A 23,077-nucleotide genomic window follows, 5' to 3' on the forward strand; every position below is an offset into this window, starting at 1 on the left:
TGCATACATAAATAAATAAGTTGGAGGTGCCACTACAATTCCTACTTGTTATCCCATATTTTCCCATCTATAAATAATCTTTCTAGTTTTGCCTATTCTAGCATTTGGATTTCCTTCTCTCTTTTAACTCACATTAGTAGGGAAACTGCAATAGGAGAAATTTATTCCAAAGCCTTTCACATAAATTCTTTCCAAATGCCAACTGCTATGTGCCTTTAAAATCCTAATTTTCCTCAGAGAAGTAAATACCTTATCTCTAACTCCTAAAGAGATTATATATCCTCATAAAAGCTCTGTATGATAATTTAACTATCACAGATTCCCAGCAGCAACAACCAATAAATTGCTGTCATCTCTATGGCCCCTTTGATAATGTCCTTTTCAGGTTACTCTACCTAAATAGCTATTATAAACATCTATTTATTCCAGTTCATGGGTTAAAAAAAGATTAATGTTCCCAGTATCTTAAAGCAAGTTCCCCTTTAATAAAGCTTTATTAAGTTTTGCAACAAATACATAAAACTACAAGAAATGAAATAAAGGATACTACAAGAGAAAAAAGGAACTAAAAAGCATGAAAATAGAAAAAAAAAGACTATTACATATGACATACTACAAACATACTAACTTCCGACTTCCTACAACAAAGATATAAATAAGTCAATATCAGTCTCTTACTCTAGTTCAAACTGGAATGAGCATTACTTCTATGAAACACTTCCATTCTCAATATAACATTTCCTCTAAAACACTATTTTATAACATAAAAAAAAATCCCCCCTTAAGAGACAGATAAACAAATATCTCCATCATTACATATTACATAAAGCAAGTTTTCATAAAGCTAGAGTTTCTACGATTTTGCTACTGTTACCTTCACTAAGGTAAGACTACAAGCATCAGAAGAAATAAACTAGTGTTCTCTTTTGGTCTCTAGAACAATGAGTGCAGCCATCACTATTAAGCCTGATTTTCTCCTAACAAATTGAATGATATAATTTTTATTGCATTTTTCTCAACCATTTCAGATCTTTCCTGTTCTATACTGAGGACAGCAGGCCTCTAGTAAAATAAATGAAGCATTCAAACTGAACAAAAAATCTCAGTGGATCTAAGATGGGTGACATTCTGTTCTTATATATGAATATATGCTAAAGAAAATAATTTTCACATGCCAGTAAGGTAATGCTCAATATCCTGCAAGGTAGACTTCAGCAATTCATGGAGCGAGAATTGCCAGATGTACAAGCTGGGTTTAGAAAAGGCAGAGGAACTAGGGACCAAATTGCCAATATCGGATGGATAATGGAAAAGGCCAGGGAGTTTCAGAAAAACATCTATTTCTGTTTTATTGACTATTCTAAAGCCTTTGACTGTGTGGACCATAACAAATTGTGGCAAGTTCTTAGTGGTATGGGGATACCAAGTCATCTTGTATGCCTTCTGAAGAATCTGTATAACGACCAAGTAGCAACAGTAAGAACAGACCACGGAACAACGGACTGGTTTAAGATTGGGAAAGGATTACGGCAGGGCTGTATACTCTCACCCTACCTATTCAACTTGTACGCAGAACACATCATGCGACATGCTGGGCTTGAGGAATCCAAGGCTGGAGTTAAAATTTCTGGAAGAAACATTAACAATCTCAGATATGCAGATGATATCACTTTGATGGCAGAAAGCGAAGAGGAACTGAGGAGCCTTATAATAAAGATGAAGGAAGAAAGTGCAAAAACTGGCTTGCAGCTAAACCTCAAAAAAACCAAGATTATGGCAAGCAGCTTGATTGATAACCGGCAAATAGAGGGATAACATGTAGAAGCAGTGAAAGACTTTGTATTTCTAGGTGCGAAGATTACTCCAGATGCTGACTGCAGTCAGGAAATCAGAAGACGTTTAATCCTTGGGAGAAGAGCAATGACAAATCTCGATAAAATAGTTAAGAGCAGAGACATCACACTGACAACAAAGGTCCGCATAGTGAAAGCAATGGTGTTCCCCGTAGTAACATATGGCTGCGAGAGCTGGACCATAAGGAAGGCTGAGTGAAGGAAGATAGATGCTTTGGAACTGTGGTGTTGGAGGAAAATTCTGAGAGTGCCTTGGACTGCAAGAAGATCAAACCAGTCCATACTCTAGGAAATAAAGCCAGACTGCTCACTTGAGGGAATGATATTAAAGGCAAAACTGAAATACTTTGGCCACATAATGAGAAGACAGGACACCCTGGAGAAGATGCTGATGCTAGGGAGAGTGGAGGGCAAAAGGAAGAGGGGCCAACCAAGGGCAAGATGGATGGGTGATATTCTAGAGGTGACGGGCTCGTCCCTATAGGAGCTGGGGGTGTTGACGACCAACAGGAAGCTCTGGCGTGGGCTGGTCCATGAATTCACAATGAGTCGGAAGTGACTAAATGAATAAACAACAAATATTTTGATTTCTCTTCAGGTCTTATAAAACTTTTGCTTTTGTATATTATTAGTTGGGAAACAAATCAAAGGGATGTTGACTTTTTTCTTAATTGTTCATATTTTAAAAAATGAAGCTATTACTTTCTGGTACATCAAACTATAGCAGAAGAAGCAGACTAAATTGAAGAATTAATCCATATAGAAAGAAGTATCTGTCTTTTATCTAAAAACACTTGAAAATTATAGTGGAAAGTTGACCTATGATTTATCAATATTTACTATCTAATTTAGTAATTATTATTTATTACTTCACTAGGATGGAATAAAATCTGTTCAACATTTAAAGGACTGTGATCATGCCATTTTTATGAGTCACCAGGGAAACAAGGTATGTAGAAATGATAGAAGACTTTAAGTAAGTTAAGAGCTGAAACACAAAGCAAGAACAGAATGTTATATAAAATTTACCAGCAACGATTTATCTTGAGACTGAGTACGTATCATCTTATAAGGATAACCCAAAATCAATGCAATAAAGATGAGCATAATATTGTCCACCAGAAAGTGGATTACAATCCAGATCTCTAAGGCTGAATTTCCAGCATCTATCTGTACATATATAGGCCGGAGTGGCTGTTTCAGAGGAACACTGCCTCCAAATCAGCCATGAACTGAAAGGTTCTCCAGCCTTTGGCATCGTCCGCTGTTTTCTTATTACATACACACACACACACACACACTGTACACACACACAATATGTGAATAGTAAGTATGCATTTAAATTTACAGAAAGATACTATGTTTAACTTTGCAGCATAAGGAGGTTGTGGCAGCTTCTGTTCACATAGGAATTGGTTGAAATTTTGGCCAGAGGTGATTAAGCTTTTGCATGCAATTGTAGATCAGTTCTTAAGACGTATATATAATTTAGGGAAAAGGTGACATTTTGAATTTCATAGAATTTAGAATAAGGAATAGTTACTTTTTCAAGATCTGTTTCCTTTTAAATATTATACACACACACACATGACATAGTGTATGTATTTGTGTGTGTCTATACACACATACACAAACATGCATACATGCATATATACACTATACTGTATGTATGTATGTGTAAGTATGTATACACACACAGACACACACTATGTATGTATGTATTTCTATGTATATATGTATGTATATGTATATATAATTTATTTTCTATCCCACCTTTATTATTTTTATAGATAACTCAAGACAGCGAATATACTAAATACTACTTCCTCCTCCTATTTTCCCCAAAACAACAACCCTGTGAAGTAGGTAGGCCTGAGAGAGAGTGACTGGCCCAAGGTCACCCAGCTGGCTTTCATGCCTAAGGCGGGACTAGAACTCTCAGTCTCCTGGTTTCTAGCCCGTTGCCTTAACCACTAGACCAAACTGGGGTCTCTCTCTCTCTCTCTCTCTCTCTCTCTCTCTCTCTCTCTCTCTCTCTCTCTCTCTATATATATATATATATATATATATATATATAGAGAGAGAGAGAGAGAGAGAGAGAGAGAGAGAGAGATGATTTAATCATGTGTTTATGAGAATCCAATTGCACAACTATTGAATATTTGAGTCTCCCTTATTTTTTAATGCAATCTTGACTTAATAAGTTTAGTAGTGGGACAGATATCAGCATAATATGTTTATACTGTATAGTTCTAAATGACAGCCATTTGATTTTTGTTTCATATGTTTTGCTATTAAATGTTTGTAAACACAATCTAAAATAGAAACTGTATGTATTGGTATTGAGATATTTTTAAAAATACAAAACTATGTTTATTTCTATTGTTTGGAAGGCTTACCTCTGAACTTGTATAGACAAGATCATCTGTGTACGCTAACTAGATGAAGATAAGAAAATATTATAGCTTTAAAACAAAAATAATTATATACTATGTTTAAATTCACACAGCAGTTTTACTAAGCTATCCCTCTCCTAATAATAGTGCATTATTGTTCTCTTTTTAGGGCAACAAGGAATATTTCCTTGGGTAATATTAGAAGCTTTCTTATACTGAAATAGTTAATAAAACTATTCTTATCAGAGCTCTTTTAGGGATACTGATTGTCTTTTGATCAACTCTCAAAGTGGCCAGCCATAATTTTTCTCTCTCTTCTCTATTCTTATATTTGAGCTCCCAGCTGAGTTTGCACTTTGGGGCCAAATCTTACTTGTAAATTCCATACAATTAGGACTGGGTTAAGTGTATCAACAATCAATGAATGGCTAGCAGGTTTGGGTCCAAATGTTTGTCATGGCAGTGTAAGGATATTAATAACACTTCTTCTTCTTCTTCTTCTTCTTCTCCTTCTTCTCCTTCTTCTTCTTCTTCTTCTTCTTCTTCTTCTCCTCCTCCTCCTCCTCCTCCTCTCTGTATGTGTGTGTGTGTGTGTGTGTTTGTGCATTGATTGACTATATCTTGGCACTGAATCTTACTGTGCTAGCCTCCTTCTACTTCCCCTGCTAGCAAGCAACTTACCAACTAATATGGACTATTAGCAGTAAGCCACAACTCAGACACAGCCTACTTATTCTAGCGATGAAGGAACAAACTAGACAAAACTAGTCAATGATGTTTTACAACCTCAGAAGAGCAAGTCTATATCCATTTTTTTTTTCCCTGAGGAAAGCCCAAATGTTGCCAAAAAGGTTGGCCTAGCCTGGTTCTCCACCAAAATTAGTGATGACAGGGTTCTTTTCAGAAACCGTCCACCTATACAAGCCTGGCATCCCAAGAACCCATAATTAGTGGCAACAAATACCATCAAATAAGTCAAGGAATATTCTTGAAGATATCTGAATCTCACTTAAGAAATCCACCTTTCCTGTTATTTTCATCCCTTTCTGCCCCAAAATGAAGCAGTCGTAGGCATGTCAATACTCTGTATTATATCCCATGGATAAATCATTTTGTCTTTAGTCAAACCTCAAATCTTCTTGAATAAATCATTTGCCTTTGCATCTTAAATTGCAAACATGAACTGAGTCATATTCCTTTAAATTTTGAATCTTAATTTCAGATTGAATCAGGGTGATTCACATAGGCCTATTAGTAATCATATCATCATAATCTTGACATTCCCAGACCATTTTCAAAAGCAAGTTCATGTTCAGAGCATGGCTGCCATCCAAATTGGATTATATATACATAATATATTTCAAAACCTCAAGGTCAACTACAAAATAATTTTTAAAAACTGGGAAATAATAAGAGAATAGTGATAAATGCTTTTATATTAATAGCTAGAATTAGAATGATTGGCAACTTAAGAATGTTTGGCACCATGTAACTTTTATCACAAAAAAAAAAAAAAAAAACAGCTCCAGAATGGGATTAAAGATAGATAAGCTGTTTTATTAAACAAGAAAAGGAATAGAGCCATATAATTACTTAAGAAAAGTAATATTTCGATAATTACACCATTGTAACTGTCAAGATTAGTGAAAAAGACAAAAGAAAAGAGAGAAATGAGAATAGATTAAGAAAATACTTTGCTATCAAAATTTATGGTGATATCCTAGTTAAGAGTCCTATGACATTTTCTGTATTGGAAAAATGCAATTCATTGATTCAAAGGCATTTAAAATTATTAGTTCAGATTGTTTGAATAGATTTACTAAGGGTGTGGAAAACATTCACTGATAACTTAGAAAGCCCATACAGTAATCATGCTGAGATTCTGGGAAGGGTCTGTTGTTAGCCTAGTATTTCACTGAATGGTTTGGAAGACTCTAACTTATCCTGCAATATTTATTTGTTTGTTTGTTTGTTTATTTATTTATGATGAAGATAACAAGAAAATATTATAGCTTTAAAACAAAAATGATTATATACTATGTTTAAATTCACACAGCACTTTTACTAAGTTATTCCTCTCCTTTTTTGTGTGTGTCAGAAACACATACCAAGGCGCTTCTGTGTTGAAAGGATTTGCCGGTGATGTCACCATTGCCCAGGAGGCACCTGAGGGGGCTCTTTTCATGTCCCTGTTATTTTCCCACTGGTGTTACCTATTTATTTACTTGCATTTGCATGCTTTCAAACTTCTAGGTTAGCAGGAGCTGGGACAAGTTGATGGGAGTTCACTTTCCTAATTCCTCTCCTAATAAATAGTTCATTATTGTTCTCTTTTCAGGGCAACAAGGAATATTTTCTTGGGTAACATTAGAAGCTTTCTTACACTGATATGAGGTTTATCAATTTATTTAACTATACTATACTTATCCTGCAATATTTATTTATGTGGAGTCCTTGGTGCTCTCTGAGCCTTGTTGTTTTCTTGCAGACATTTTTTGCACTGAAGACGTTGCCTAGTCTGGCAATGAAACATCTGCAAGAAAACAACCAGGCTGAGAGAGCACCAAGGACTCCACAGTTCAACCCTGAGCTACAAATATTCACTTCAATTGATATTTATTTATTTATTTATTTGTCTGTGCATACATGCATACATACAGCAAGCAAGTATTTAATAATGCAGGTGAGTGGGATTTCTCTGTTTTATTAAGAAAATACTTTGAGGAACTGGATTTTGGTCCACTAAATGATCATATCTGTATGCTAGAATCTAGTGGATTCTGGAATAACTGCTAGATCTCCATTTATATTTAAACATAAATATCAATAATCAGTAAATAAAGTACAATGTGGTAATGCATAGGCCGATATTATGTATATGTCGCAGGTAAAATCTTTAAAAAAATATTTCAAAAACTGAAAGGAAATATTTTACAAACTTTGGAATATTTTTTTTTCTAAAGTGTTCTTAGAATGTCCAGATTTGTTCAGTTGCTTAATGTTCTGCACTGACCATTTCTTTCTAATAACAAATTGAAGCAAAGGAGTCCCTTAAAGGTTTATTGGTCTTCTTAATGGCCTGAAAGATATATAACATTCTAGAGGGAAAGCTTTGTTGTTATATATAGAGTTATCCTGTGCACATTTGTTAAGGTAATTTCAGTGACTATTTCTCATATAATATGTGTTAGCTTGCAACTAAAGATCACAGTTGAATTTTAATGACTAACAAACATAATTTATTCATTTATCAAATTTGTTGCCACCCATCTCCTCCCATCACAGGGACTCTGGGCAGTTTACAATAATAATCAGTAAAACAATAAATATACAATAAATTTACAATATATAAAAATACAATATTTAAAAACAGTTTCCAATAAACAATAATTATAGATAAAAATAGAGTCCAAATGGCAGATAATAACTCAGTCCTTGTATGCAATGACCACTCTAGGGCACTAGCCATCTCCAAACATGATGATTCCCCTCCCCGTCCCAAGCCAGATGGCAGAGCCAGATCTTCAAATTCCTCTGGAAGGCCAGAAGTGATGGGGCTAACCTCACCTCCAAGGGCAAGATGTTCCAGAGAGTGGGAGCTACTGCAGAGAAGGCCTGCCTCCTGGAATGTACCAGATGGAAATCTCTTACTGACTGGGTCCGCAACATGCCCTCTCTGCATGATCGGGTAGGACGGGTTGACGTAATGGGGAAGAGGCGGTCCCTCAGGTAGCCAGGCCCCATGCCATGTACGGCTTTAAAGGTGATAACCAAAATATTGAATAGGATCCGGAAGCAAACTGGTACTCAATGAAGCTTGTGGAGCAAAGTTGCCACATGTGCCCTTCTAGGGGCACCAAAGATAGCCTGCATGGCTGCATTCTGGACCAGCTGTAGCTTCCAGATACTCTTCAAGGGTAGACCCATGTAGAGCACATTGCAATAGTCTATATGGGAGATAACAAGGGCATGAGTGACCATTCAAAGGGCCTCCCGATCCAGGAAGAGGTATAACTGGTGCACAACACTAAGTTGCACAAAGGCCTTCCTGGCCATGGTTGCCACCTGCTCTCCAAGCAGGAGCCGTGAATCCAGGAGGACCCTCAGATTATGCATTGGGTCTGTCTGGGGCAGTGCAACCCCTTCCAGAACCAATTATGACAAAGTCCCAGATATGGAAGAGCCATTAACCCACAGCCACTCCATCTTACCAGGGATCAGCTGAAGCCTGTTGTTCCCCATCCAGGCCCCTACAGCCCCCAGGCACTGAGAGAGGGCAGTCACAGCATCACTTACCTCACCCAGGATGGAGATACACAATTGAGTATCATATTGATATGATCATTTGTTACCATGGGATCTTACCCAGTGGTTTCATGTAGATATTTAAAAGGAATGGAGAGAGAACTGAACCCTGCGGCACCCCACAAAGGAGGGGCCAAGGGTTGGATCTCTCACTCCCTATCACCACCTATTGGGACTGGCCCTGGAGGAAGGAGGTGATTCAGTGCAAAACCGTGCCATCCACCCCCAATTCCCTGAGCTGCCCCCAAAGGATACCATGTTCGATGGTATCAAAAGCCACTGAGAGGTCAAGATGAGCAAGGATGGATGCACTGCCCCCATCCCACTCCCACTAGAGATCATCCATAAGTGCGACCAATGCTGTTTCCATCCGATATCTAAGCCTGAAGCCTGACTGAAAAGGGTATAGATAATCCGTTTCATACAGAACCCTCTAGAGCTGCAACACCACCACTTTCTCAACCACTTTCCCAAAAAGGGGAGATGGGAGACCAGACAAAAATTATCCAGTACAGTAGGGTTGAGCAATGGTTTCTTGAGGAGGGGGTGCACCAGCGCCTCCTTAAAGGCAGTTGGAAACACCACCTTTTGCAAGGATGTATTAACCATTGCCTGGACCCAATCACATCACCTCCTAAGCTGCTTTCACCAGCCAGGAGGGACAGGGGTCTTGATGGCAAGTGAGGGCATTCACAGTCTGGAGGATCCTGTCCACTTCCTCAGATCCAACAGGATCAAACTGTTCCCAGATAACTAGGTAATAGTGCTCCCTTGGTATCTCCACAGAACATGCTTCATGCTTAGAGTCCAACCTTGCATGAATCCAAGTGATTTTATCCTGCAGTTGCTCAGAAAACTCCTCTGCATGGCCCTGTAGGTGGGTCAACGGGCCCACCTTCCCATGAAGGGAATGAGTGATTTTAAACAGGGCCATAGGGTGGAATTCTGCAGACATGATAAGAAGTTTTGGCACTTTGCTACTCTTATCACCATAAGGTAGGTCTTAATAGCAGTTCTAACCTGTGTTTGGATGGATTCAGTCTTTGTCTTTCTCTAGCAGCACTCTAGATGTCTGTTAACCCTCTTCAGAACCTGCAGCTCCTCTGTAAACCATGGGGAGTGTCGGGTTCAATGGGACAAGAGAGGTCGCACAGGCATGATCCCGTGCAAGGCCCCGGCCGCCACCCTGTTCCAGGCACCCACCAGGACCTCCACTGGACCGTGCAGCAGATCCTTGGGAATAACTCCAAGCTCCCTCTGAAACCCTGCCAGGTCCATCAGTCACCGGAGGCAGACCAATCAAATGGGTCAAACCTCCCGGTGGAGGGGGCTGGCACAAGGGAATCTCAGGGCCACCAGGGCATGATCTGACCATGACAATGGGGACAGCTGCAACTCTCCCCTCAGATCACATTGCCACTGCTCCGACAAGAAAACCAAATCCAGGGTGAGGCCACTGTCTTGAGTCAGGTCCTGAGCAATCTGGGACAGGCCCATGGCTGCCATGGTAGCCATGAACTCCTGAGCTGCCTCTGAGGCACACCCCAGGGACAGCAGATTGAAGTCCCCCAAAGCCATAAGTTTGGGGAACTCTACTGCCAACCCCAAAATGGCCTCCAGCAGCTCAGGCAGGGAGGTTGCTACATAGCAGGGATGCTGGTACAGTAGTAACTCTCCCAACTGTTCTCAGGAACCCAACTTGAAGAACAGGGTCTCACAGCCAGCCACTTGTGTAGCAGAGCCCCTGAAGGCCACTAGAGATTCTTGGATGACAACCGCCACCCCCCATCCCCTGCCCTGGCATCTTGGCTGGTGCCATACCATAAACCTGGCTGAGCACATTTCTGAAAGGGGCACCCCTCCCTTCGGAGCCCATCCAGGTCTCAGTGATACACACCAGGTCTGTCCCCTCCACAGTGATCAAATCACATATGAGGGTGGCTTTGTTGTTAACTGACCTGGCATTAAGCAGCAGCAGTCAGAGACCAGGACCCCTAGGAATCTGCTAAACAGGGCTTGGGTCTGAGTGCAGAGGGCCGGAACATGACACTGGTAACAAACACCAGCGGCATCTTCCCCAAAGATGGCCCACCCTTGGCTCCCACCATAGCGTCCCCTGCCCATCACCACCTCAATGATGTAGCCTGCCCTACAGCCTCCAGAGATTCCAAATCCATTTGCCCCTGATCCTGGACCTCCAGAGTTCCTGGTTTGAAATAGGGGTCCCTCCATCCTTTCATATATCCTCATAGATACAAAATTACCCACAAGGCAATGGCAGGTCCCCTGGCATACCAGCTTACGCTCTCAGTTCTGTCAGGACCTAGCCATCACCAACCCGTTCACTATGTCCCCCGCTCAACCCCTCTCACTAGTTGGCAGGGGTGCATCACATTCACTCCCTGTCACCTCCTGAGTGAGAGGTGAGTGTCCACCCTCACCTTCACATAGTCCTGGACTCTCCCCTCATCTCTTACTCCCAGGAGAGAGTCCCTCATTCACGCTGGAGGGGCCCCAGCAGCTCTCCACTGCCTCTAGGCAGGTTGGAAGGGGATGATCAAGTTCTCAATTTCTGGCCCACCACTCCTCACTGCTAAGGCCTGTCACACCAAGGTCCACTGTACCAGCTGGGTCCCCTGTGTTGTTACAGTCCATGGCACTGCTGAAATTGCCTTAGTTAAGACTGGTATAAGGCTGCATTAGTTTTTAAGTTGGTATAAGATACCTTTCTGTAGCTGTGTCCTAAGGACATGAGGATCTTGTCCTCATGTCTTTAATTTCTGGATAATTTACTACATTAAATTCGCTTCGATTGGTACTGCGTTAATAATCAAACACAAAACGAATAAATACAAAGTAAATTTTATTCACTTTGCATTTGTTTATTACTGTAGTGGGTTCAATTCAGAATTTTATTTTTATTTTTATTCCAGACATAACCTTGACTCTCTATTTATTTAAAACACCATAATAGTAGTCTAAAGAGAATTATATAAATGCATATTTTCATTCATTATGCAGATGATGCAGAATGCAGTAAAGATCTTAATATGAGTAATAGATCTAGCTGATAAAATATACATTCTCAATGCATCTCCAAGATTATTACTCAACATTTCCTTTAGACTAGGTTAGGAAGCCTCTGCTCCATGACTTCAGTGGGCCCCCATTCTCTTTTTACAACCAGTGGATCTCCCTTGTACATTTGTTTAGTATATTTAGATGCTGCTTCACATGCTAAAGCATTCGGAATCTGTTTACAATAAAATAGCAACAAAATATATTACATTACAACAATATTTATTACATTACAACAATGTACAGTATCTACTGAAAAGATGGAGGGAGAAAGAGAAAAAATATTCCAAACTACGTACCATTAATTCATGAAGGTGAGTGTCATGAAGGTGAGTGTTCAAAAGGTGCTGTTCTATGGGTACCAGTACAGGGAAGGTATACTTGTAAGCAGCCACCAGATGGCATTCAGCAGCTCTCAATATATATCTGGCAGTACCTGTCCTGAAGATTTCAGCATCTGTCCAGGACTTCAATGGCAAAGGCAGTCTGATAAGCATCTTGGTCCCAAGTCGTTAGGACCTTTTATATTACAGCTAAAACCTTGAATTTCCTTAGTAGACTAATTGGCAGGCAGTATAATTGTTTCAACAATGATTTATCATATGTACAGCCAATGAACCATTTAGCAATCTGGCTGCCATGTACAGCACCATCTGCAGCTTCCAGTTCAAGTGTCAGGGTAGCCTCTCACAGACATGAGATTACCAAGATATTAAACAACTATATCTAGGCTGTCCCTGTTTAGTGTGTCATTTGTAGCAGGCAAGAGAGGTTCCAGCAAAACCTCCAAGCTACTTTATGTTTTCTGAAAGTGAAACTCCATTTACAACAGGTAAACTCTGCAATTTCTGAAGCAGAAACTACCTACTCACAAGATCTCCATTGTGTGCTGAGGCAATTCATGCAAAGATCAGTGCAACCACTATAGCAGTGCCTCCAACCCTCAGACCAAAGAAGGTCCAGTCTTAGGTTAATTTTATCAAAATCTGCTGAGACAATAAACAAGAAAAAAGTCATATTCCCTGTGTCTCTTTTCTGCAAGAAGTCATCTTTTAGAATAAGCATGGCAGATTCTATCCCAAAAATAGGCATAAACACCAAATGAAATAATATGAGATAATAAAACAATGTCCAAAAAGGCCTGAAGCTGTATAGACATAAGCCTGTCAAGTGCCACCTTAAAAAAAAAAAAAATGGTGACTAGGTGGTAGTTATGGTAGTTAGTAAAATATTCTGGATCCAAGTAGTGGATGAAGATACGTTTAAAGCCAGGACCACCATTCCATCATGAAAAAATACAATCAACATTGCCTGAAGCTATTCAGTCAATTCCTTTCATCTAGGTCTACCTTCTGGGCAGAAGTCCAGAAAATCTCTGGTAGTATCTCATTAGTATCTTGTCAACATACCCAGATCTCATAAACTGAAAGTGATCCAATACAATTGGACCAGACATTCTGCTGTATACCTCAGAATATACTGTATCAAAAGAAGTTTTCTAGCTGACCCAAATATAACTAATTCTATCCTCTGTATGCTTTGAAAATCTATATTGTCAAGTTTTTGATGGCTCTAACATTGGATTTTATAGAACAGTTGACAATAAAGTCTTTAGCCATCTTAAAAAGCTTTCCTGGACTGCTACTTTTTTTTCTCCGCCTTTACTACCAAGTTGTAGGCCTGATTATATTCACTAAGGGATGTCCAGTCAGACTCCTGACAAGTTATAAATCACTTCTGCTTGAGTCATAACTCACTTCTGTTCCTGGCCTCTTTCATTTATTCACAAAGTTCCCTAGAAAACCTGGAAAAGCCCAGGATTTACAGTACACTTTGGAGTAATCATATCAATGGGCCATTGTATTTCTATTTCTCCATTCCAAAGATGAAGAAGAGCTTTGACAGGGTGACTGTTTCTGAGTTCTGAAAATTCCCTCAGTGCATTCAAGAATCCAGGTTCTGAGTCTGGACCAACTTAATGGATTCTGCCAATCTTGCAAAGGGCATCATGATTGTCCCTCTGTTTGTTTGTTTGTTTGTTATATGTATGTATGTATGTATGTGTGTGTGTGTGTATGTGTGTGTGTGTGTGTGTGTGTGTGTGTGTGTGTGTGTGTATGTATGTATGTATGTATGTATATATATATATATATATATATATATATATATATATATATATATAAAGCTGGAAGTCAGGTGGCCCTTAAATCATGTAAATTAATATATAATACCATGAAACTCTTCTGGAATACAGCAACTTTCCCCTGCTTCAGCCTTGGTTGATGCTGCACTGAGAAATGAAAGCTGAGCCAATTTCATTCATTCCAGATTCACTTATAAATGTTGGGTCAGCTACCCTGTAGATGAGTGAGATCTTATTTTGAATTGATCTGGCATTTAGAAGCAAATTGAAGTGAAAAAGAGAAGAAAAGTGAAGTGTAATCTTAAAATTGGTATATTAACCAACAAATCAACCCAGCCCTGCATAGAAGTGCTCCCCCATTAAGGTGTTCAGTCCTTTCAAAAAAAAGTAAAGAGCAGTGTTTGGCAGCTATAAGGTTGCTTTAGAGAAATGAATTTATTCATTGAAAATATATCAAGACCCATTAGCCACAATGCCTATGCTATCGCTAAGATCAGAGGCAGCATGATTTTCAAACTTCAGAGGTATTTGGTTTTGGGGAATTAAATTCTGCTCTAAATTTGTTCTGATCCAACACAGACCTTTGTGTGTCCAAAGGTCTGTTTGGAATCAGACCAAATTTACATACACATATACACAGATATGGATCAGACCAAACACACACAAACACACACACACACACACATTAAATAGACTTCTCCTGTGGTACCAAGTAAATATGTTAGAATAAGCATTTGCAGACAGTCCCAAAATGTATGTTCTTTAAGCTATGAATCTATGAATCTATGAATTTAAAGATGAAGTACTTGTCCATACTTAATGGGAATCAGGAGGTTCCAATCTTCTTTGAAATAATTTTTAATGATGAAAAGATATGCCAAATTTTAAAAAAAAAAAGTAAATTACAATCCCAGGAGTTTATTAAAGTTTACAAAGTTTATTTCCTTCTTACGCTCTCTTGTTATGCTTATTCATTTCAGATTCTTACTTTGTATTGTAGATTCCCATGGAGAATTAATCTCCTGTTATTCAGCACATTTTCAATTATAGCATACTGCAAATAGAACAGGAGCTTATATAATGTTAGAGTTAACAAGAAAGGAAAAAAGAAACAGAGAAAAAGATGTAAGAGCCCCAAAGCAAATAGAATCAATGACTAATTTAAAGGATTACATACCTTTGGAAAGCACTTAGATTACTACACCTGAACTCTCTAAAGCAGCTTAGGAAAATTAATTCTTGATATTTCAAAGTGGCTTTTCATTTAGATTGAAGCATAGTTCAGTCATTTCTGCTCAGTTGAATGTGCAAGTGCAGTGTATATTAAACTTATATATTGTTTATTAATTAATACATTAAATCCCCAACCTATCAATGAATGTAATTTAATAATTTCCTTAATTTCCACAAGAACAATTATGATAATCATAACGTGGTCTAAAATTTATACAAAATAAAGAAAACTACCACAGCAGCTATATGATGGACAGCCTCTTTGGATCCAGATTAAAGCTGGAAAGGGCAAATCCAAAATTCTTTGCAAGAAGTGGGGGAGGAGACTTCCTGTATCAGAAAATTGTTATTTGAAAATTATATATAAAATCAGAAACATGGGTTTGTGTTTGCCAGTAATGAGTTGGTAGCAGTTTTCCATTATTTATTGGGGCTGGCATATTTTCAGAATTAATTGGAGACCAGGCTTTATGGAAGTCATCCAGAATTTTTAAAAAGATGTAGGTTGTTTTTGGTCTACTGTCTTTAGCTTTCTTTGCAGGTTTATCGTCCATCTCTTTTATACTTCAGAATCCTTGATATGTGCTTTCAAGAAAAAAAACAGGACATGCCTATAATCAAAGATTTATTTTCAGGTCATTTCACAATTCTTTTAGAACTCCTTGTGAACCAAACTCTTACTCTTATTCAGTTCCACAGCTCCTTCATGTCGCTGTCTGAAATCCAGATGTGTTCGCAGAGGAGTCAAAGTGGGCTAATTATAAATACTGTTTAAATAGCATTAGAAGGGAGGATCAGAAATTGTATAAAATGCATTAATGTCTTCCCAAAACACTTTAGGAAGAAGTTTATATATGCATCTAATTAACATTATTTGTAGACTATCTGCTTGAATTATACAGCATTATTTCATCCCTGCACAGCATAGTTGTGCCACAAAACAAAGACATAGTATTACCTATGGTTACTAGCTTTAAATGTAAGTAACCATCAAAATACCTAAATAATTTAGATGGAATTTCATTTCATTTTAATACATTGCAATTATTATTACAAAGCAACCATTTTCTTATTGTGCAATATTCTGTACTTGGCATGTAGTTCTGTGCATGTTTTAGGATTCTACTCAGCATAACTCTGAATAGCATGTTGAGAGAATAGCCAAGTGAAAGGATGCTAGCATACTGTAATTTAGGATTAAAGTTACCCAAGGATATAAATGATTCATTTAAGAATTAGGAATGATTTGAATGATCAGGAATAGAGTGGATAAAATTACTTTTGCATGCATTTGGAGGATGAGGAGGAGGAAGAGGAGAAGGAGGAGGAGGAGGAGGAGAGATACTGTAAAGGTAAGTAGCCAATTTGACATAAAATACCACTATAAATGTTTTATAATAAGAAATACATCAAAAATGAATTGTTTATGAAATATTTTATATCTATTCACCAATCTGGAATTTACAAAATAATGGAGAATAAAGTAGCTCATAGAAGCGAGGATAATTACTGCATTTTATAATTAAGAAACAATAAAAAAATCCAATTAAATTGTATAACTTTTATTTTAGGAACAGATGCATGGGGAACACTAAAGTATAGTTTGTCTATATAGCTTTAAATGAGGTTAATGACTTCTAGTCTCAAGATGATATCATTCTAAAACCTGACAAGTTAAAAAGTATTAGGCCGCATATATTTTTTTTAATTAAGTAAAACAAATTATTGCAAAAAAACCTCTCCATCTTTTCATAAACTTAATAATGTTGATTACATAGTATATTATATATTTATGTATTACATAATATTAATATGTTATTAAATTAATATGTTGACATGAGTCATCTTCAAAGTATGGATTTGAAATAGCAAAAATATGTCAACAGACTTACATTTTATAAACTTTTTAGATGGGGTAAAGTTGATGGTAGAAATGCCATATCATAAGATATGTTAGCAAGGATTTGACAAATCTGAATGATATTTTAATTAATAAGTTAAGTAGTAAGTTAAGTAACAGTAAGCTGAGTAGTTTGGCAATTAGATGGATGTCCAACAGCTGAAACTATACCCAACAGTTCCTCATCAATTTGAATGGAGATAACTGACTGGGATACCACAGCATTATCTCCTGGAAAAAGTACTTCATTATTATAATGTCACAAAGCAGGTGGAAGATATCCTTCTTATATTTGTAGAAACAGAAAGTGCTTGGGAAAAGGATTTTAGAATTGTAACTGATTACAAATGAAATATGAAATATGAATTAGCTGTGAAATATGGCCCCATTAGGGGCCTGCTGTATCCTTTCTATGGCTGCTCATTCACCTTTGGTCCCCACCTGGTGCTCAACTCTCACCTGTGCTCCAAGTAGCTGTAACACATGCAGCGGTCACACCCTGGTAAATTGTCTTGGCAGGTGAGGGTAGCCAATGTGTCTTCAACTCTTGCTGAGATAGGGGATTTGTCTGTCCCAGCGTGTGAAGTCTGGCCCTGGCAGATTAAGCAGAGGAGATGGATCAATGGTCCAATGGTCAAGAAGGCAGGCCCAGCAGGCGCTGTGGAGCACTAAGAGCACAAGTCATTTAGACATCCTGGTCATCCACTGCAGCAGGGGAGACTTCAGTCATAACAATTTTCCATGACATTGGATTAAGGTCGCTAATGCCGAGAGAGTGGGACTGTCCCTGTGCAATGGCTGTTGCACTTAAAACTCCATCCTACACAGGTTTCTGTTGTGCAATTCATCTTCATCTACAATTCATCTGCAATTCATCTCAGTCCAAATCTAATTCATTGAACCCTGAGGCAATTGGGGAGTGGCGACGTGGATGCCTGAGGAAATTTGTGAAGTTGATTCAGCTACTCCATGACGGAATGACAGGACAGGTCCTTTACAATGGTTATATGTCAGCTGCATTTGCCATTTCCAATAGGACAAAACCAGGTTGTGTGCTAACGCCAGTCCTGCTCAATCTGTTCTTTGCTTGCATGTGGTCACATGCTGTCCAGGGGCTGAAGAAGGGAGAGTACATCAGGTACCAATTGGATGGCTTTCTCTGTGATCTCTGCTAATCAATACATGGACGAAGTGCCTCCGTACAGTCATTCAAGAAACCCTCCTTGCTGATGACTGTGTGCTCCTGGCACTGAAAGAGTGATCTACAGTTGATGCCTTCCAAATTCTCAGATGCTGATATGCTCTTTGGTCTGATCATCAGCCTGAACAAGACTGAAGTACTTTACCAGTTCATGCCAAATACCAACCCCGTAGAACAAAAGATCACTACTGACAACACCCAGCTGACAAGTGTAAGCAGCTTCAAATATTTGGGAAGCATCATCTTGAGTGATGGGTCTTTGGACAAAGAAATTAACTCTAGGATCAGTCAGGCCAGCTAGGCTCTGGTACTAGAGTGCTCAACCCACACACATCTATAACTCCACAAAGCTGAAAGTCTACAGAGCTGTGGTTATCCATTCTCTCTTATATGGATGTGAGTCCTTGACTCTGTATTGAAGGCACATGAAGAAAAAAAAACCTGGAGAAATTTCACATGCGAGTTCTCCGCTCCATGCTTGGCATTTGTTGGCAAGACCAGGTCTCCAACCTGGAGGTCTTAGATTGCGCAGAGTCAATCAGCATTGGGTCCCTGATTATCAGAGCCCACATGTGGTTGCTGGGACATGTCATCAGAATGGATGACCACTGTATGCCTTGCCAGTTGCTCTATAGCGTACTGGAGTCTGGGAAGAGACCTTGAAGTCATCCACACAAACACTACAAAGTTACTGTGAAAGAAACCTTATACCACTCTGACATTCAGTAATGGAAATTAGAATCTGTGACTGCTGAAAGAATCCACTGGTGAGCCCTATGCTATGAAGCCTCCACCAGCTTTGAATACAGGCACCACCAAAAACTGATAGAAAACCATCAGCGGCATCACCGAATAACACTCAAAGACACTACAAAATGGACTTCCAGTGTCCCCATTGTGCTAGACTCTGTGCTTCGAGACTGGGACTGCAGAGCCACCTCTGTGTCCACAGATGACCTGCACAACAGCATGTCTTCTTCAAACCCAAAGGACTGTCAGATAGATAGATAGATAGTGTCATGCGCTGCCTACCGTTGAATAATGCTCAGACACTGGTTCGGTGGATCAGGCTCTGGTTTATTCACAGCGCAGGTACAGCGTCGGGAAAAAAGCTGAGAGTGACAGGAGCGCGCCGGTGCGGGGTTTAAATACCCCGCGCCGGTCAGCGCCCCCTCACTCGCGGTCACGTCACCCCCCTTTGTCCAATACGTTGCCCTGCCGGTGGGTGAGGGGTTGCGAGGCCCCGCTGGCGTTCCGGGATCGCCCATCATCGGGTTTTCTATTCATCCGGTGATTGCTGTCAGCTGGGCGATCTCCGTTGTATTAGCGCTGATGGCTTGGGTGTGCTCCGTGATCCGTTTAGCTATTGTTTGTTGGCCGTTAGTCGTTGTGAGTTGATGGCTACTTATCTTGAGCCCCTTCTCCTGTTTCCTTGCTATTGTCATGTGTGCCATTGCGCTGATGGCTTCAGCTCAACGGCACTCATGACAGATAGATAGATAGATAGATAGATAGATAGATAGATAGATAGATAGAAGCAGTTTCTTAACTATGAAAAAAGATAGTGTCATTCTATTCTGCATGTCAGACTTCATTACTAGTATTCTGTGCTATTCTGAGTACCACACATGACTGTTTTCAGATAAGTTGAAGTGCATTTTAACAGCTAGGGATATTCTGATTGAAAAGGCGGGAACACCAATTTGAAACTGAAACTGGTTACCAAGGAATATAATGGGCTCCTCTTTGCTGAATGTCTTCAAGCAAAAGCCAGACACACACCTGTTGAGGATGTTTTAATTTGAATTCCTTCTCTGAACAGGATATTAGACTCAATGACCTAAGTTTCACATGTAAGCTCCCACATATTTCCAAAAGTGAAAGCAAAGAATTACATGTTGTAAACTGTATGTTCTGTCTGTAAGATGAGCTCCCAACTTTTCCTCAAATGAAGCAATGAAAGAAAACATTCAAAAATCTTACGCCATCAAAAATAAAAAAATACAGTTAAATCCTCCTTTAGCGACTATGATCACTTTTGTGAATATCTTTACTCATCACAGCTTAAGCTATTATAGTCCTTCACTTGGTATACCCAAGCTTCATCTTTTTTTAAGTGCGCTGATTGAATCAGCATATTAAAACAAGGAAAGGAAAAACAATGGATTCTATAACAAGAACTGAGATCAATTTAAAATTCCAGATCTGATGCCAAACTGAACATTTGCACAGGAGAATGCAATTATAAAAACACAAGTGACAGGAAGGCAGTGCCTATAAAGAATTCTTCTTGAAGTATCTCGTAGAAAACTGGCAAATGGATATGAACACAATGAAATTCATTACTTCATAAAACATTAAAATGCAAATATCTGCTAACACTGTGAGATGCTGACAAATGCCAGTGGGGTGGGGGGTGTTAACATACTGTTCATAAGGATATAACATTGTATATAAATATAAACCAAATTTGTCCTCATTGGTTACATATGCCTCAGTCTTTAATATTCACTTTCATTTATCTAATTGTAGAACTCATGGAAGTGACTTTTTTGTTTGTTTTTGTTGTTAAAAATGGCAGTACAACAACAGCAGCAACAGCAGCAGCAACTCTTTCAAAAAGATCTTGTTTGATTAACCTTTGAAAATAGTGATTACTTTCATAAAGATTACTTTTATGCTGTAGGTCCAGAAATTGGCTTTGTTGTGCTTTGGAGTTATCTGTTGTTAAAATACTTTATTGCAATACAAAAATGGAATATTCTGGGTTTTTTAAATTATTATTACTGTATACATTACAATGTGAAATCACAGCTGCTAGTTCTTTAGCTGGTATGGCCTTCATTTACATCAGGTTCTTCCAAAGAACCTAGGATGTCATAATGTATCGGTGTAGTATATGTGCAGATCCAACCAGTGTGGCCTTTTGTAATTGACAGATGGAAATGTTGTCAATGTGCAGATTTTCTAAGTGCCAGTTCAAAGTTTTTTGGGATGGCATCCAGTGTGCTGATAATCACTGAGACTATTGCTGCTGGTTTATGCCATAATCTTTCAACTCTAGTTTTCAGATCTTAATATTTTATGATCTTCTCCAATTCTTTGTCTTGTATTCTACTATCGTCTGGTATTGCCACGTTACTTATCCACACTTTCTTCTTTTCAACCACAGTTAAATCTGGTGTGTTATGCACCAAGACTTTATCAGTTTGTACTTGGAAATCCCACAATATTTTAACCTGCTCATTTTTGACTGCTTTTCAACTATATGTTCACACCAATTTTTCATTACTGGCAGATGATAATATTTACAGATATTCCAGTGAATCATTTTGGCAACTGTGTTATGTCCTTGCTTATAGTCAGTTTGTATGATCTTCTTGCACAACTAAGTATATGAGCTACTGTTTCTTCTGCTTCTTTGCACAATCTGCACTCTGAATCATTTGATGATTTTTCAGTTCTGGCCTTGATTGCATTAGTTCGAATAGCTTGCTCTTGAGCAGCAAAATCAAGTCTTCAGTTCCTTTTTTTTAATGTTCCAGTTATAAGACCTTGCTGCTAATATTATTATTGTTGTTGCTGCTTCTGTGGTTGTTCTTCTTTTCATAACTATTAACATATATGCTATGAATAGGTTACCAAAGAAAGTAAAATGCAGTAGAGTATTTCCTTTGAAAAAAGAGCATTAACAATTAATATTAAAAATACCCAGTGGGATTTGTTTTAAAACAGATTATTTAAAAGGTTGGGGTAAAAAACAAGATTTCAGATAAAAACTGTATAGAAGAGGCTCTTTCATAATTTAGTATCACTGTGGCAAAGGGTTTTCTTTATAGTAGCCACTAGCCTTACATTATTTGATGGGGGCAAATGGAATACATTTTTAGAAAAAGAGCTTAAAATTCTACTAGTAGTTGTAGGAATAATATAGAAAAAGGGATTTTTACATCAAAAGCATATGCTATGCCACTGAAGTTGATCCTTAAAAGAAATGATACCAATGCATACGAAAAGTTTGAAGTTTCTTATTAAATACATATTTTTTATCCTAATTTACAATCTTTTCAACTGACAATTGTCAGATGACAAACTGTCATATAAGAACCCATAAGAGACAAAGCAGGTATATTAATAATGAATCATTCAAAATCTTATTCTTTGACAATCACCTGCAGCTCTATGCAATGTTATTTGAGCAGGTAAAAATAAAATAACAAAAGCCTACTAGAGTACAGTCCTTTCAGTCTATGTATGTGAAAACATATCTATTCAGTGAAGCATAGGTGGGGGATATCATTTGTAAAATTCCTCCCATTATTTCCCTGAAGACAGCAGGAAGCTATATTATGGTAGTTGTTAAGGCAAAATAGCTGTTTAGGGGGAATTTTTATAAATTGTACTTCTTGCAGGAACAATTTAAATTTAATGGTTCATTAACTGATAGCATACTTAATAGAATGGTTCATACTCCTGTACAGAATATAATTGCCCAGGGTATCAGAGTAATCCATTTTACAATAAGAATATTAAACACAAAGCAGTTGATGAGACTGCATGAGTGTAAAGATCTTTATTCTGATATAACTGATGAATAGAAAGAGAGAGAAGTTAGGTCTGCGAAATGTATATGACCTTTATTTTAACCAGTGACCTTCTTGGTTTCTGCAATTCCCAGAAGATGAGAATTAATTGGTTGCCACAACACTTATTATGAAAGCTGTGGTCTGCTTTCTACCTTCACAGTTTAAAGTTATTTATTAGCAGAACATATTGAAAGAATTATGACCACAAAACTTGAGAGAGAAGAACACAGAAAAAACATAACAAAAACAAAATTTGAACTTTTATGAAGTTACAGTGAATGGTTGCTGTTTGTTTCTTACTGTGTTTTGTTACACACTGTGTTTTATTACACACACACTTATCCTCAAGATTAGTGTGCACAAGTGCTTGTTTTATTTTATA

The sequence above is a fragment of the Candoia aspera genome, chromosome 5 (genome assembly GCF_035149785.1).
Source record: "Candoia aspera isolate rCanAsp1 chromosome 5, rCanAsp1.hap2, whole genome shotgun sequence".
Taxonomy (NCBI): domain Eukaryota; kingdom Metazoa; phylum Chordata; class Lepidosauria; order Squamata; family Boidae; genus Candoia; species Candoia aspera.